The sequence below is a fragment of the Nanorana parkeri genome, unplaced genomic scaffold (assembly GCF_000935625.1).
Source record: "Nanorana parkeri isolate BGI_ZX_2015 unplaced genomic scaffold, ASM93562v1 scaffold143, whole genome shotgun sequence".
Lineage (NCBI taxonomy): Eukaryota > Metazoa > Chordata > Amphibia > Anura > Dicroglossidae > Nanorana > Nanorana parkeri.
In genome coordinates, this window is record NW_017306411.1 from 1,408,090 (window position 1) to 1,417,294 (window position 9,205).

Genomic DNA, 9,205 nt, shown 5'->3' on the forward strand with positions numbered 1-9,205 from the left:
ATCTCCAGGTCAGCGGTGTGACGCACTGTGCAGAGGTCAGCGGTGTGACGCACTGTGCAGAGGTCAGCGGTGTGACGCACTGTGCAGAGGTCAGCGTTGTGACGCACTGTGCAGAGGTCAGCGGTGTGAGGCACCTTGCAGAGGTCAGCGGTGTGACGCACCGAGCAGAAGTCAGCAGTGTGATGCACCGTGCAGAGGTCAGCGGTGTAATGTAGAGGTCAGTATGTAACGCAGTGCAGAGTACAGCGGTGTAATGTAGAGGTCAGAAAGTAATGTAATGCAGTGCAGAAGTCAGCGTTGTAATGTAGAGGTCCATATGTAATGCAATGTAGAGGTCAGTATGTAGCGTATGTAGCGTGTGACGCACCGTGCAGAGGTCAGCGGTGTAATGTAGAAGTCAGAATGTAGCGCAGTGCAGAGGTCAAAGGTGTAATGTAGAGGTCAGTATGTAGCATAGTGCAGAGTCCAGCGGTGTAATGTAGAGGTCAGGTCAGTATGTAACACAGTGCAGAGGTCAGCGGTGTAATGTAGAGGTCAGGTTAGTATGTAACGCAGTGCAGAGGTCAGCGGTGTAATGTAGAGGTCAGTATGTAACATAGTGCAGAGGAACAACCAGCCAATAGGATTGCATACTCCCTCCCAGCCTAAAGCAGCAGGGCGGAGGGAGCTGCCGTGCCCACTGAGGAGCCTGATCACGGGCATCATCAATGGCAGCCTAACAGCTTCTTCTCCTCCTCGGCCGCTGCAGGAGCAGAGCGGCCAAGAGGGGAGACCTGATATATGATTGTCGCTGCGGCAGCACTGGCGGAGGCCGTTGCAATTGCCACCTGGCCCAGTCCGCCGCTGCTTTTGGAAAAGATATGTAATAATAACATTGGAATTAGCCATATAAAGCCATGAAAATAGACATCAAAAGTACTACTTATGACTATAATTCTCCCATGTTTCACTCCGCAGTGTAACCAGGAAAGGAAATGTCACCTACATAGGCTCAGTCCTGCATTTCTATGAGGTTTCAGCAGAATTTTACAACGTTCCCATCACTTGTATGTTGCAGACTCCAAATGGAAATGACAAATCAACTCTCTATTTTATCTTATTAACAACAGGTTTGTGTATCATTGAATGTATTCTGATCAAACTGTGTGGCTGTCTATCTACCTTAATGAGTGTGTATTAGTATAAAAAAACCAGGCTTTGTTGCTTGTTACTCAAGTACTTGAAACTCTATTTCACAGCAGGCTAGAAAATGAAAGCAGTGATAACGTTTCTGTGGGGAATACATCCAAATTCATTTGTTTTTCAGTGAAAGAGACATTTGTGTTCCAGGAGAATTTAAACCAATTACAACTAAAGGGGTTTTATGGATGAACATTTGGAAATAATAGAATATTGTTTTAGTTAGAACTTTATCTAGAAGTATGATTAATGGACTTTATTTATAATTTTAAACTAAAGGTAGCCATTGTGAACTAGGATCATTGTGAGCTCTTTAGGCTGAGCGATCCAAGATCGCACGGTCCTGCACAATTGCAGACAGTGATTGTCGAGCGGCTCCATTGATTTCAATGGGGTGTCATCCGTGCAGCAATGTACCTTTTGTACATGTACCTTTTTTTTGCGATACACGACGCGCGGCTGTTTTAGCCACGATCATGTTTGCATGCACGGACAGAAATCGCGGCGGGAAACTGCGCGATCGGCCCGGCACAACTGGGGTGCTATTAGAAAATAATGGCACCCACAACGCGATCGTCTGTGATGGGCGACTCCTTGACCACACGGTATTGTGCACGATTGCCGCCCGGTCACAGATCGCTTACGTGTAGACATTTAGTAGGAGGGAAACATATACAATGTTTGAATTATGATAATGTTAGCTTTTTTTAAATACGACCAAGACTTTTCAAAGGTAATACAAGTATTGTCTTTATATTTTTTCTAAAGTTACTATCATTTTTATTACAGTACACTGGACAGTTATCATTCCTGTGATTCTCATCGTTTTGTGCTTACTGGCAGTGTTTGCATGCATGCATCGCAGAGCTGTCAAAAATGCTGCACATTAAATAAGCAAGGTTTGTAGTCTTCCAAATTATTATGAATGTAAGAGACAAAATCAGACTTGGGACCAGGTATCTTAAAATGAATCATATATAATTAAAAAATACAGTGGTACCTCGGTAAACACATCATTTCAACACTAATACAAATAACAAATATAAAAAAAAACACTAAAAACGTAAAGTATATTTTCACTTTTGCAGCCAACCCATATACTGTAGATTGAACCTGATGGACCTTATTCAACCTCACCTACTTTGTAACTAGTTAAATTAGGATAACACCTACTTTATATTTTCTACATGTTCTCATTCACATTGCATAGCGTAAAGAAAATGTAAAATGTATGCTTAAATTTCTAAGTGCTTCAAAATCCTACCTAGCTTTCCCCTTTGTAATGTTAAGGAGGGGGCTGTGGGAAGTTATGTTTTCCTGATGAACCCTGTCTGTACTGTGCTGGCAGATTTCATTATCAGTTACAAACTACAGTAGATGTGAACATTGCCTGTCCTAACAAAGGGTTAAAGACATAGAAGCATTGTATGTTAGGCCTCATTCACACAAGGTAGAGTGGGGCTGTACAGTTCCGTGCGGCATGCACAGCCGTATCGGACTGTTCCCGGGAAGGGCAGGTGCTGCGTGTGATTTGTACGCAGCAGCTTGTTCTTCCCTATGGGAGGTTGTACGCTCAATCGAGCTGCACAGCTCGGACGCAGACAGGATGGATCCTGTCTGCATCCAAGCATAGACACCCGCACCCGCATTGATGTGCAGCTCGGGTGAGCGTACGGCTGCATACTCCCATAGAGAAGAACAGGCTGCAGCGTACACACGTAATCACACGCAGCACCTGTCCTTCCCAGGAACGGCCCTATACGGCCGAGCACACCGCACAGATCTGTATGGCTCCACTCTACCCTGTGTAAATGAGGCCTTAATGAGAAGAAGCTCAGTCTGTCCCTCAGTTTGTCCCTCTACTTTCCCTTCAAACTGCTAAGAGTAGCTTGGAATTTGCACACCAAAGCAATATCTAAAAGGCAAGAAGTATATTATTAAAAAAATATTTTTAGGGATGCTGTGTGAATAGAAGCATATAACAAATATGTTATGGGGTTTTCTCAAATAGTACTGCAAATTGGAACTACACTTTAAGCCAGTAGAACATACTGGGATAATGATTCACATCATTCCTCTTGTGTATATTGGAGCAGGGTGTAAAATCAATATTCGTATAGGCCTGAAATGTCCATCATTAATCTATTGTTTCAAATACTGCAAATTACCACTGATTATGAACCTAACTAGCCACATGCACAAAGGTGTACTGTATAACTACCACTGGTATTCCACTAAGTTAACACATTGGGATGTAATCCACTGTATTGCACATTATGGTTATAATTGCAAGAAATCCTTGGCAGTGTGTATGCACAGTTATGATATTTAATGCAGCTGTGTCAACTTGTATATATTAATATTAAACTACTGCAAGACAGCTATCCATAAAATCCAAATTATTATCAGTATACATAATATTATCATCGCTTATTCCGCTTAGTGTAACAAAATGATCTATAATGGTTATCAAGGAGAGAAGTATTCACACCATATAACTGCAGATGGTAAATGGCTGATAATATGGACTAAGTAGCAAACAGTTCACCCTGCATCCCGAATCTGGAGTGCTTGTGCATTGGGGTATTCGCTTATGGGTGTCAGGCTCCCATTTCTAGGACTATCCTTTATTGCAGAAGCTATAAAGCTAACTGAAAGTGCATAGGATCAAGATGCTCTTGCCACCTATTGTGCAATGTGCCAACCAAAGAGTAATGCAGTTCCTCCACATGTGGGGTGTGCTGTCCAGCGGTCCCAGTACACATTTGCAGTACTAACTCTGGAAGGTGTATGAACTGCAGCCTCTATTGCTACCACAGATGGTGTCTCAATGTTTCAGAGACTGCTACTGCTCAGTACAAGGTACTACAACCATTAGAAGCCTCCTGATATGCAGGAATAGGGTGCAGGGGCTTTAGGGTATTTCTGTATGACTCTTTCAATCATTACGTTTTGATATGGTACCTAGTTTAATTTATGATATATACAGGGTTATTCACAAAGCTACCGACGGCAGCCGAGTGAATAACCAAGCCAAAGTGAACAGAGCCAAATGAGGTTCGGCTATTCACTCCGGCTCAGTACAGCTGGTTTCAGCCATACATCGGCTGAAATCAGCCGTACATCGGCTCCGAACGGCAGTAAGTGAATAACCGAGCGGCATTCGGCTCAGTACCTCCGCAGAATAGAAAATAAGTGAAAAGTGTCAAGAAAAAACAAAGGTTGAAAAATTATTTTTAAAATGATCAAAAATAGGAAAAGTAAAAAATAAAGATATTTTTAAGAAGAAAAAAAATAAAAACAATTGGGCGGAGCCAGCAGTGGCAGCTAGCTCCGCCCAACTGTTTCCTATTGGCCGGGACCTGCTAGACCAATGAATAACAACTGGGCGGAGCGGCTGTGACGTCACGGCCGCCTTCGCCAAGTTGTTATTGTTTAATGCCAGATCAGTGTCCCCAGGTCATTTGGGGACGCTGATCTGTCATTACACCTGGGCGGAGGCAGCCGTGAGATCATGGCTGGCTCCGCCCAACTGTCATTTGCGGGGCGGACGGCAGGTCGGCAGGCCGTTCGCGCTGCTTTGGCTGTCACTTCGGCTCAATCGAGCCGAAGAATATGCCTTCGGCTCGGCTGCCTTTGGCTGCTGTATGGGCTATTGTGAATAGCCCGTACAGCAGCCCTTTGATTTGACTGGGCAGAGGCGGCTCAATAGTGAATAACCCCCATAGTGTATTTAGGTGAGAAAAATGTTTCTTTTTATTTTAGTTTTTGATAGTGTACAAAAGAGATAGAGGAGATTACTCCTTGTTTCCTGTCCTGATGACAAAATAGACATACATAGGAATTCTCCCTATAGTGAGGGTAACTTCCACCTCTGATAGCTGTCAGTGGGACAAGTATGCCAGCTAATAGTTTCCCTCACCACAAATTTGCTAATCATGGTTACATTTCCCCTAAGTTTTTTTCCTGGTTACAACTGGAACACCATTTTAACCTCTTGCCGTCCGCCCGTAGTAAAAAAACGGACTGACGGCACTGCAGCATCTGCGGGTTGCCGTCTCCAGACAGCAATTTTTTTCTGCTCGCGCGCGCCCCCTAGCGGGCAATTAGACAATACATACACCAATTAACGTTTTGGCTGGAAATTCACTTTACATTTCAGTATAAAAATATATCAATGCTTTTTTTTCATTCAATATTCAGCTAAATGTGTAAACATGCGTATGTAACCACTTGTTTCGTAACTTGCTCTCTAATGTTTCCACAGAATATCCTGGACTTGCAGTTGGTTTACATGGAATCAGCATGACACACAAAGCATTGCATTAGATTATGTAAATTAAAAACGCTTGCTATAGCTATGTCTAACCCCAGTGATGCTTGTCTTTTTAGATATGGTGACTGCATTTATCTGACTCCTCTTTCAACATCCTGCTGGTCCTCCAGCCATGTGGGATGGAATATTATATTTCTGGAGAAAGACTAGAGTTTTATTTAACTGGCATTGTACAAAATTAGTAGCAATGCTGAGACACCTGACATTGAATCTATGCTTTGAATATGCAACAGTCACATTCACTCCCTAGCCACTTTATTTACCATTGGGAGGGAAAAGAAGAAGGGCCAAAGACTGTCTCCTATGTGGCAGCATTTGGTGCTTGAGTTGCCAATTGCCACAGTCATATTTGTCAAGGCGAGGATGTGGATTGTAGACCGCAGCATGCTTCCACGCGTATAAAGCCATACACAACTCTGCCGCTGGCTATATCTCAAACCTTGTCTCAAAGTATCACCCTAACCGTCTCCTCCACTCTTCCAAAGACCTCCTGCTTTCCAGCTCCCTCATTAACTACTCCCATGCCTCCGGGACTTCTTTAGGGCCTCTCCCATCCTCTGGAACTCTTTACCCCAACCTGTCCGAATATCTTCAACTCTGACTGCCTTTAGGCGATCCCTTGAGACTCATCTCATCAGGGAAGCCTATCCCACCTCAAACTAACCACTCAACCATCACGTTTTCAAACAGTTCATCCCCACACAGCTACCTCCTCATGTATCATTTCCCCCTCCTCTTTTAGATTGTAAGCCCTCAGGGGCAGGGCCCTCCTTACCATCTTGTCTTGAATTGTATTATGATTGTAATGTCTTCTTTATATTGTCAAGCGCTGCGCAAACTGTTGGTGCTATATAAATACTGTATATTAATCTGTTATTTCTTGGGCAGATCAGGTGATGCATGTATATGTGAACATATTTGAATATGCCTATTAAATATAACAATACAATGGGGTCGAATTTATCAAAAGTGGAGCAGCTAAAATCTGGAGCAGTTGTGCATGAGAAACAATCAGATTCTCTCTTCAGTTTGTTCAGTTAAGATTTGAAAATGAAAGAGAGAAGCTGATTGGTTGCCATGCACAACTGCTCGAGATTTTAGCTGATCCACTTTTGATAAATTCCCCTCAATGTGTTTTTGATGTTTGATTGCTTCCCTTTTCATTTTTTTTTAAATCTTAAATAAATACTATACATTTGGAGTGTAGAACCATTCTCCAGCACCTAACTTAACCTTCACTTTCCTATAGATATATTCTGTTTCCTGTGCTGAAACTTGTTTGCTCTAGAGAAGTGGAGAAGTGTTCTCACACTTCTCTGTCTGGCAATCTGATGGACGTGTCTGGGTTTGGTGGTTGCCAGGAGAAGGGTACTTGCCTGACTGCATTGTGCCAAGTGTAAAGTTTGGTGGAGGGGGGATTGCGCTGTGCTGGAGAGTCAGCCTGGTCCGGTGGGAGGAGCTCCAGGTGGGGTCCTAATTTAGCTGGCCGGCGACTGCCAGAGGATCCCGACATGCACGGCACCTCTGGCAGTCGCCGGCCAGCTAAGTTAGGACCCCACCTGGAGCTCCTCCCACCGGAACAGCGCTGACTCTCCAGCACAGCGCTGACTACAACCTCACCAGCGAGGCACCTTCATCGAGTAGTAAGTAAGAACTAATGATTATTAGCAGGTGATAATTGTACATCTATTGTCTGCAGTGTGTACTCTTTATGTACTACATATAGAGTATACACTGCAGACAATAGATGTACAATTATCCTCTGCTAATATGAATGGATTAAATTATTCACAGTACATAATATGTACATAACATGTAGTTGTACTACGGATTATTTAACCCATTCATGTTAGCAGAGGATAATTGTAAATCTATTATCTGCAGTGTATACACTATATGTAGTACATGTACGTTACACACGTCCACTACACTGCAGCAATAGATTTACAATTATCCCCTGCTAATATTAATGGGTTAAATGATCCGTAGTACAACTACATGTTATGTACGATAGATCATTTAACCCATTCATGTTAGCCGAGGATAATTGTAAATCTATTGTTGCAGTGTACTCTATATGTAGTACGACAAAAGGATACAAAGGGCGCAAAACCAATGAACAAATAACTAACTTAGCAGACCGTGGTGGAAAAACAAATGGATGAGCACTTACATTTAAATCGTGGGACCAGAGGATGGACGGCCAGCGTAGAGGATCGGGACATCCGTGGTGTGTGCCCGAATCTGCTGTGCCTGGGGACGTGCATCCACACAGGGAGAGGAGGCTGTGACCGAGGAGGGGGGAATGGGAACTTAGTCCGTGGCCCCGCTGTGTGAATCCGGGAGCTGAGCGGTATGGGGGAGAATCGGCGGTGTTAGATGCAGGCTGAACAGCTGTGGCCGCGGCTGTAGATCCTGATGCTCAGTACTGTCAGCGCAGACTGGGGAAGTTTGCGGGAGCCGATGTCTGGAAGTATCGGCTATCAGTCGGGTCTGTGATGGGATGAGGGTTGTAACGGGATGAAAGGGCGGAGAGCAACGCGTTTCGAGGTGTCCCCTCTTTTTAAAGCTCAGGTAGAACGCCCTTTGTATCCTTTTGTCGCTTCACACCCACAGGTTCTCCTCCTGTTCCCCAGGGCTGCATGCTTTTCAGTCAGCCCCCGTTCTTACGGCCCCCATCCGAGAGCGCTGTTTATGCCTTTTTGTTCTTTCTATATGTAGTACGTAGTACATGTACGTTACACACGTCCACTACACTGCAGCAATAGGTTTACAATTCTCCCCTGCTAACATGAATAGGTTAAAAGATCCATAGTACATAATAGTACATAATATGTAGTTGTACTACGGATCATTTAACCTATTCATGTTAGCAGGGGATAATTGTAACTCCATTACTGCAGTGTACTGGACGTGTGTGCTGTATATGTACTATGGATCATGATTTAACCTATTCATGTTAGCAGGGCAGATTTGTGAGTGCCTCCCACAAGCTGAGCACCAAGACGCAATGCAGCGATCCTGCCCAGCGCCGACCACGAGAGGCACCGCGTGAGGCAACAGGGATCGAAGTGAAACTGTGAGTGAGGGAAGCTGGGACTGGGATGGCTGTATATCTATTGCTATAGTGTACTGGACATGTGTAATGTATATGTAGTACATATATACAGCACACACCTCCACTACACTCCAGCAATAGATTTACAATTCTCCCCTGCTAACATGAATAGGTGAAATCATGATAAATAGTACATAACATGTAATTGTACTATGGATTATTTAACCAGTTAGTGAATAGGGAGTGCAGCTAATTTTAGCGGAAAGGGAGTGCGGTTAGTGTTAGTTTATGGTCCTGCTCAACATATTTTGCGGTTCTCCGTACTGTTACGGCAGGGGGGAGGTCGCAAAAATGCACCTTCGCCTCTGTAGGCAAAAATCCTTGCACCAGCCCTGCTGAAAACTATCAAGGGTAACAATAAAAATTAAAAATTCCTTTAAACATTGTGCCTGGGGGTCCCCTTAAACTGCCTGTGAAGTGGCGGATCTGTACAATGTATAGAACCTGCTGCAGCACAACTGACATTTCTAAAGAAAAAAAAAGTTTTTTTTAAAAGGGTGCAGGTCTGGTAGGAATTTTAAGGAGGACCCCCCCCCCCAAAAAAATGGGGGGGGGGGGGGGAAAAGGGGGGG